Raw genomic sequence first — 9845 nt, forward strand, 5'->3', positions numbered from 1 at the left:
GAGATACATCCAGTATTGACCATGTGCCTGCCACTGACAAACCTACTGACCCGTCGCCTCTCCTTACTGATGAGTCCCACCACTTATGAATATTTTAACATCGCACAGTGATATCTTCATTATGCAAATGAGCTTTCACTCTGCTGCTGTAAGATGGAGGCGACCGGTGGTTTAGTCACAACAGCTTCTTCCTTGATGTCCTGGACACAGTCTCAATTAAGCTTTGTCTCAGTCATCAGCCGGTCACAGTTAAATTTCCATTTACACATCCAGACCCATTTTTCTCCAACTCGTTCAAACCACTTTCCCCGGCATTTGCATAATGATGTGACAGGGACCCTTATGGTCTGCAGTGCTGCCTGTTTCAATCATTTGTAATGTCAGACAAATGGGAAAGAAATATCCATGTGAGACACAGCAAAGAAGGCTGCAGCAGAATGTGACCCTCCTCATTTTCTGCCTCTAAAGCAGAGACAGTTGACACATGTTGATGCTTTCATGGAAATCTATTCAGTTTATTATTCACGACCCAACGCAGCGTAGCACATCCACTTACTCCTGTGTCATGCTTAACATTTGACCTATACTTCAGAGGAAAACAGTATGAAGTTATTTTTCCATTATAGAAATAATGCAAGATAGATAGATAGATAGATAGATAGATAGATAGATAGATAGATAGATAGATAGATAGATAGATAGATAGATAGATAGATAGATAGATAGATAGATAGATAGATAGATAGATAGATAGATAGATAGATAGACAGATACTTTACTAAAGCTCATTTTAATATTGTTTAGCTAATTAGTAGTTGGTTGTTACTAAATTTGGATGGTTATTTAGTTGGCATTTTAGTGATATCCAGTCATTTTTTATTAATAAGTGATTGTTTACATCATAAATAATTATGGGATTTGTAAAGACATGATCATAATGACCATAAAAAACATATTTTTTTTTACTTTAAATAAAAATGTTTGCAAAATATATCCCATAGACTGCAAAAGTCTCTCAATTATATATTGACCTTAGTATTGAGTATCTCCCTGTGAGTGATGCTCTTATAAAAAAGTGTTTTTATAATCATAGCTATAATATCTGTTACTTTCCCTACTCCCTCTGACCTTATTAAAACTGCTGAGGGAAGTCACATCATGCAGGAATATGTTTGCTGTTATATTTTTAACATTACATGGAATCCTGTTCTCATCCATTTTGCTGTTGCGGTCTGCTTCATAAAGTTGCTTTGGTAACTGCAGACACAGTACTCCCTGAGTGAATGAATAATTCAGAAACTGTCGAAACTTTCAAACACTCAGTGGTTCCTGTTGACGCTGTTGCACAAACTGTTCCGCTCACAGGTGAGACCACGTTTGGCCAGAAATGTCCAAAAGGAGATGGGTGGAATTCAAAATCTGCCAGACTATCAGCTGCTCGGCTCCCGTCAGCCGAAGACACAGACCGTCTTCTCCTGCTGCTGCTGCTGCTGCTGCAGGTATGTTTATAGGAATATAGGAACAGAACAGAGACTTTCATATTTTGTTTCATTCTTTATGAAGTCATACTTTTTACAAACCATATTAAACGTGACATATGAAAGTACTTTAACATGGAAACAGTCTGTGTGGAAAATTGAGGATATAAATTATGCTTTTTTTCTGTGAATTTGAGGATTTTAACAGAGTTGAAATTCCAAATAACTGTATTATACAAGCGCTGTATATTTTCAGATTAAAGATTAAATGTCCCTCCAAAGGATTCCAATACATAGCAATGTGTACATTTACATAAACTGTAGCAGCCTAATGAAATATTAAACACAGTATTTTCTTCAGGAGTGAAAAATGTCTTAAATCTGCAGGTTGGATCTAGACTCAGGGAATTTGGACTTTTTAATAATACAATATCAAGTTTATTAGGCAAGAATATGGCACCAACTAGTGGAAAGAACCTCCATATTTCTAAAATCTTGGCCCAGAATGTCAAAAACCTGCTTCCACATCTTTGAAATGCTTCTTTAAATAGTTTACTGATCAAAAAATTAACAATAGATAAAAAAAATCAGAGAGATAATTCAGTGTTACTATCATTCAGTTGCTGTATTGTGCAGAAAATGTCAGAAAACATAAAAGCAAACCTTCCTATTATACAAAGAATAGGTTGTTTTGATCAAATGCAAACTATTCTTATACAAAAGATCAGTTCCACATGGAGTCTGTGTGTAAAATATTGTCCATCCTTTCCTTTTATCGCCACCATCTGTCCTAGAAAACGATGCCAGCCTCTCATGTTACCTGCAGTCACATTCAGCCGAGACAGCTCAAATGTTTCCTCTTTGAAGGAGTTTGTTGCCGTATTGTTGCCCAGAATAGTCCAATCAAATGTCATGCTGTAAAATACGAGGCGATGGCTGCAGCCTTTATTATCAGAAAGCTCTGACATGAAAACATTTTGTGTTGAAAAAGAAAAACTCTTAACTGGGACAGCTCTGGCAGCCTCTCCTCCTGTTACCATAGAAACTGAGCAGACGTTTTAAGCAGCATTCACACAACATATAATACAGTCAAATTTATGACATTGTTGTTACATGTGTTGATATTAGTAATGATTATTATTTTAAAAATAATAATTATGACAATGTCATTGTACTAGAATACATTGTCGGATTGTTCTACGTCACTATTGCCACATATTTTCAAATGTGAATTGAGGAAGATGAAACAACAAAGTAAATTAAATCACATGGTTTATTTGTTTTAGCCAATAAACAGCTGATTGATCATTAGAGGCTACACTGGTGGACTGAAACTAAATACATTTACTTAAATACTCTGTACAAATGGAGATACATTCACACTCAGAGAGAAATGGTATTGGTGTTAATTCCCCATAACTACTATATGTACATACAGAATGCGGCTTCTCTAATCTTTAAAGCAGCTAACAAAATAGGAGAGTCACTCGTATAATTAGTTATTCATTCAAGGTATGGTATAATGGGACTTTACAACCAGACTTTCTCCCTTCACCTGCACCTGCATCACTTCTAAACTAAAAGTATTTCGGTCACATCTTTAGCTATGATTATAGCTCTGTAAAACTTCATAAATGAGACTAACACTGAAGGACACAGTTTGAGAACCACTGGTCTAACTTGCCGGTATTCACTGTGATATTGATGAAGCACAGAATGAATGTGTGATGACCTCGCTTTGTCAAGAGCACAGTGTCTCACAGTTTACACTCATTTTACAGTAAAATAAAATGAAAACTGTGCTGTTTTCAGGTTAAAATCTAAAGACTGCATTGCACCAAATGTGTCAAGATTCCAACAAGGACTTTCACTTGTTATTAAGTTTTTAGCCATATTTTTTATTGCTTTTAGTGATCAATTTAAAGATGTATTCTGGCCCTGTTTACTAAAGTCGCATTACTTTCCTGTCTTGTCAAATGTTACATGTCAATAATGATATTGACATTTTATGGACCTAACTGCTATATGCAATATATATCCTATGGATTTCAAAAGTCCTCAATTATATATTGATCCAGTGGATGTTCAATCATATCGGAGATATCACATATCCAAATGAATTTTATCAATAACAGTATTATTGGTTTTGATATTATTATTCAAAGGAGAGTGCCGTTATATATCTCAAATGTGTTTGGGGAGATGTTTAAGTAAAAAAATCTCTAATAATTTTCAGCAATTCATCTCTAGTGGTGGTATTTCTGACTGTCCATGAAGGCAGCACTAGTGGAATGCGGGGAGCGTGGCCGTGAGACACCTACACGACGTCATCACAGTTGGGTCTCATGTTTACGTGGAAAACATGGCGGCGGACTACCAACAAGGAGACAGCTAACGCGAGTTCAAGTCTCTGGCAGCGAGCTGGAAGCCAGACGAGAGATATTTTAGCAGTTAGGGTTTTAGATTTCTCTCTCAGATACTTCGTATGAAGCAGCTTCCCTCTTGTTTCAGCCACCGGGACCGCGGCCATGGAGGACGAGGAGAGGCAAAAGAAGCTGGAGGCCGGCAAAGCAAAGGTATGAATTCTCCGTTTGGCTGCTAGCCTAACTCCCTGACACCGCTCTCAGTGCTTTAAAGTTGGAGCTGAATGTTGCCGACAACTTATTTTCCCTCTCGGCTGGTGTCTGTCAGCTGTTTTTGTGTTCCCCCTCCCCTCAGTATCAGCTGTCAGTCCATGCGCCCCGCTCTGACAGCTGGGTGCTCGCCGGGGGGGTTAGCTTAGCCGCTGCTAGCCCCGGACGCCTTTGTCATAAATGGTAAATGGTTGTATTTATATAGCGCTTTTATCCAAAACGCTTTACATGATATGTCACATTTACCCATTCACACACACAGTCACTCACTGATGGCGGAAGCTGCCATGCAAGGCGCTAACCACGACCCACCAGGAGCAATTAGGGGTGTCTTGCTCAGGGACACCTCGACATGAACACGATGGGCTGAGGATCGAACCAGCAACCTTCCAGTTACAAGACGGCCACTCTACCTACTGGGTCACTCTACCTACTGAGCCATGCCGCCCCCATTTCATGCCGCATGCCTGACATTACTCCACTGTTTCCTTTTTCTTTTCTCAAAACTGGTGTGTAGAAGTGTACATGCTGTGCCAACTTAGCCATTCACAAACACGTCACATCGGTAACGAGGGCTTATAAACGACACCTGAAGTGACACTGGCAAGCTGGTGTAACAGGATTTACAGGACGTGTGCCCTCCAGCTGGAACAGACATTGCCCCACACGCCAAACTTGTGCTATATTGGTTTTATCAACCAGCAGCAGTGAAAAATTAGGTCAGGACAACCCCCACCCATCTAACTAACCAGACAAAACAACAGTGATGATACTGGACTTCCTTTTGTCTTGTAAACCTGGATGACTTCTTATGTTATCCTATATAAATTGTGGCATTGCCATAAATGTAAATAAAATTGTAGATCTGGCTGATAATGTATTGCATGATCTTGCAGCAACTCTGTTATGCAACATCTGGCCCCTGTATATAAAGTGCTGCATCTTAACAACATAAATTGAAGCTAGCAAGACATACAAACCTCCACGTGTAATGCACAGTGTAATATCAATACACAATGGAGGCATGTGGCTAATGAGATCTCATGAGTCAGTTGTGATAGTCTTCTCTGAATAAAAAGTCACATAGTTGCCAGTGATGTAATTATCTGCTCTTAAAATCCCTCAGTGGTCATTGATTCAATGCTGAAAAACAGATCTCTTGTTGTTTGAATTACATATTTATAATTTTTTTCAATGAAAATAATCCCCATCCGGCCTTAAAATGGATTAGATGTAACTCTACAGCCGTTACTTTATCTACAACGTGCAGGTCTATGAAATCCCTGTCTCTCTGTTTACCCAAGTCCTTCCCATTCACTGCAGCTCAAACACTGTAAAACTAGCATTGCTACACAATGGAAAGTTGCAATTCAGTCACAGATGAAGCCCTACAGGTCGACAGGATTGGTATCTTAGGTTTGTTACATGAGAAACCCCAGAAGTCTAAAGACATGTTTTTGAAATGGACATTTGTACACCGCAGTGTCAAGGTGGAAAGTATCTGCTTATTTCACTGCATGCACTTCCTGCATTTACAAAAGCACCACATGGATGACATGTGAACAAGATAAGGCAAATTGCAAAAAGGTAATCTGAATGAATCATGTCGGCAGTCTGGTAAAGGGGCTGCACTTCAAATTGTTTCCATCCTGATGCGACACTGAAGCATCTAGTATGTAGTTTAGTGGGTCTTCTGGTCGCTCCAGATTTCATGCTCGAACTGGTGCTCTGACTTTGAGGTTTTTTCACAGTAAGAGAGGACATACAGTAGAAAAGACCATCTCCCTGGTTGTGACTTTGATATTTTGGTTTATAAAAGGCGCCTCTGTGCTGCAGGCTGGTTTGACTGCTGTTTTTCCACACAGCACCATGTCACCATGTCCTCACATGCAGTGGAGAAACTCTTTGATAACACTGAGGAGAGGTTTCTGGGACTTATGTGTGCTCGCAAGCTTGCAGAGTCTGAGCTAATAAGTGTTGGAGTCAGTGAACAATCTGTGGGGAGTGAGTTTACTACTGAGTTTACTTAAAAAATAAAGGCACCTTTTGCCTAAAATTTATACAGAATTTGATTTTTGGGATTGATTTGAAGAAATCCAGTTAATAAATCAGATGTAAAGATCAGTGACAGTGATGCGTTGCTTGAGTCACACAAAGGAGGTTTTCATGTTGATGTCTGGGTGAACGGTAAACCGCCAAACATCTATTGTATATCCTGTTTGAAATGATGTTTATACCAGGGAAGTGTCTGTTGAGTCATACCAGATAATAAGCAAAGTAAAACATGTGGGCTGGTGTTGCCAGGTTATTGTTTCTAACCATTAGCTGCAGATGTATTGTTGCTTTCACGTCTGCCTGTGCAAGATGGATCATACTGAAAAGTGCATTACTGGCGCTATGGATTTATTTGCTCAGTTCTCCAGTTACACGAGTGCCATCCTCTGAGACTTCCTCTTTGCAAAGCACCCAGAACTGCACTGATGAGCTCAGGATGGTGTAAGAATTTGGTGTTAGGTCAAAGAAACTCGGATATGGCACCTTTTGTAGGGAGTCTGTGACTTTAACGTTATCTCTTCAGTCTCTCTTCTTTTTCACATCTACTCTGTCTAATCCGAGTCTAACCAGGCATCTGTAATGTCACTTTTTAGCACCAATCATAGGGAGGAAGTTGTGTAAATTGTCTTATTTTTTTGTCTGAAACATTAAGGGGCAAAGATGTATATGGGTCGAGATGTTGTGCTTATTTTCCTCCCCTCGCTGTTACTAATAGATGGGTGTGTCTCCACTGAATGAAATTTACTTTTAATGTTGTTGTGTATTTAGTCTTTCATCCTGTGATCCATCCTGGTGTGTCTGATCATCATTCTGTTCCTCTCAGTGTGTTGCACAGCACTAATTTTTAATAAAACATCGGGGAATAAAAAGTGTCAGCCCGTTTGCGGTTCCAGCAGCTTCAAATTTATCCTGATTGGCTCAGGGGGAGGGCACAGCAGTGTTGTTTAATTTGGCTCAGGGGATGCAAACATCATTCATGAAGGAGAGAAAGCTCATTCGTTTCTCTGCCTGTCAATGTCTGCTGGTCACTAATTAGGAGTAACTTTATCAGCTTCTGGCATTGTGTGAATGGTTTGCACACAAACAAAGCTCAGTGTCTTTCTGCTAAATGAGGTTTTGGTTGAGCAGCGCAGACTGTCATAGAGCTGTAATGCCTCATTGTGCTTGTGACAGCTGCTCATTATGCTAAGAAGATGCCTTATTATTATTATTATTTGCAAATCAAATGCAATAGTATTGTTGTCTCGCAGATATTTAGTATACCAGATATTTACGAAAAGATCTGTAGAGAGACCACTAGTTCTAAAACAGTTCATTTTATTAGTGCATCCATAGAATACGAGTAGGTTTTCCCGTGGTTCAGCTGGACTAACAGGTCGGCGTCACTGTCAGTCAGCGTTGCAGGTTTTGAGGACAGCAAAGATACAAGTTGATCTACTTAACTTAGGCCTGAATAATCCTTCAGGTGACTGATCATGGAGGTGTCCTGCATCACTGTAATGAGACGATTATGACCACCACAGTTTATGCAGCTTTATTAATTGGCATAATTGACACTGCCACTTTGAAGCTACACTTTTTATCATCTGTAGCACAACCTCAGTCTTCTGAAAGCTTTAAAACTGTGCTTCTGTTGTGCTGTGCTGCTTTAGAAGGGATTGCCGGGTGATTAATTGAATGTGATAGTCGAGCAGCTGCCCAGTCTTAATTAGCTACAACCTGGATGACGACTAAACCTGACTTTCTGTGCAGCTCTGCATGCTTTTGTGAGGACTGAGATGATTTCTCCTAATGTAGCAAACTGGTTTTCACTTGATGCAATCCTGTTGGAGTCCGCATCCTGCAGGAATATTCTAGAAGCTGGGAAGTGTAGCAGTAATATGAAGCTGCAGCTGCATGACACAACAGATAACTAATGTATTGCTATCATGCCCTGCACGAGTCTCTGTGGGTTTTACTGCCAGGATGAGAGAGAAGGCTTTCAGGAAGGAAGTCTGAGGATGTTTTTATATCTTTGCATTTTTGTTTACACCAAATTAAAAGCTTAAAAGTCACACTTGGCTTCAAGTGAAAATGCAGTAAATTATGTAAAAAAATACTCCAATTTAAACAAACTACGGAAAGACTCAATTTGCAAGGTTCTGGTTTGTACTTGAGATTTAGAATCTAGCATTTATTTGAAATCACTGAGCTCCGTATTCACCTGCTGTTGTGCACAGAAAGAACAGTTTTGATAATTCAGCAAGGACAGGGCTGGAAACATTTGAACTAGTGTTTTTATTCGACTGCCAGTAAAGCCGGTCTGCTCCACTGCTTTGGTGTGGAGTCACTGCCTTCTTTCAAGACTGATGGTTGCTCTCTGCCTGCCGTTGTGTCTGTGGTGAAGAAGGAGTCTGGGTCAGGAGTCATTAAGAGAGACATGCTGGAAAACAAGTAACTCAATCATTCCCGGATACTTGGCTTGACTTCTGCTGTTGGCTAAAGAAGAAGAAGAAGATATTAAACTGAACCGCAGTGTGTTTTAGGAGTGACCATTTTTGCCACAAATGCACACCAATCTCTTTAAAGTGACTTGGAGGACCTCTGTTTTTTTTGCGTGTTTTACCTCTGTGTCATATATTCTATTAAATTCTTTCCTGTATCTAACACACTGTTTACTGACATTATGCACAAGCTTTACTGTCGCAGGACAAACCACTAAAATGAGTCTATATTCCACTCTGACTGGTCTAAAAGAGTCCTGCAGTCAGCTTCTCTGTCACATGCCAGCTATGTGTTCTTTCTGTTTAAGCCATTACACCACCTCTTAGTTCCGAGCTTTTCGAACACGTCACAGATAAACTGCAGCTCCACCTGCTGTACCGGTGATGAAGCAGGCGGGGCGGAGGCAGCTTCAGATGTTTTGTATTCACAGCTACTAGCTATTGTTCATTGCATACTGTAATGATTGTGTGTGTGTGCAGAGGATTTAGGCCCTGAAGTCGCTCGGTGTCGACTAACACAATGTTGCTGACACTCTCATTGGCACATGACAGGAGAGGCGTCGGGCTTCCTCTCTCTGGACTGCTGATAGTGAGGCTTCTTTTCCTTTGCAGAAATGACAGAGACCTGACCACAAGGTGAAAGAATTGTATCTAGAAGTATATTGAAGTGTCTGTAAATTGTATCTGAGGGTTTTCAGAGTGTGAGTGTCCCCTATTTAATATTGACACATTATGTAAATAATACATGTAAACACTGTTTAATCATTGCCTTAAGCATCACATGTACTGAGCTGCTTTTTCAGTTGGTATCTAAAGTGTCTTAAACAGACCTGTGCATTCAGTATTTTGTTCCTCAAGCACTTAAAGTTGTAACATGTGACAAATGATGGTCGGTCATGCATTGTACAAAGGCAGTCATATGTCTTCAGAATGCAGTCATCAGCAGATGCATTGAAGAAAAAAAAGTAAAACATTTTTTGCATTAGCTACCCAAATGTGATGATTCTATACCCAGACATTTTATTACTATTTTTTTTATTTTATTCTATTGTCCCATATTCCAGTGACCAGCAGTCTAGAGCTCAGAGATCTTTAGTTTAGTGTCATATATGACAAAGAAAAGTGTCAAATATTCACATTTGAGAAATTGAAATTATCAAATAGTTGGCTTTTTTTTGTTTGAAAGCTGAATGAAA

The sequence above is a fragment of the Acanthochromis polyacanthus genome, chromosome 11, assembly GCF_021347895.1.
Source record: "Acanthochromis polyacanthus isolate Apoly-LR-REF ecotype Palm Island chromosome 11, KAUST_Apoly_ChrSc, whole genome shotgun sequence".
In the NCBI taxonomy this organism is placed as follows: Eukaryota; Metazoa; Chordata; class Actinopteri; family Pomacentridae; genus Acanthochromis; species Acanthochromis polyacanthus.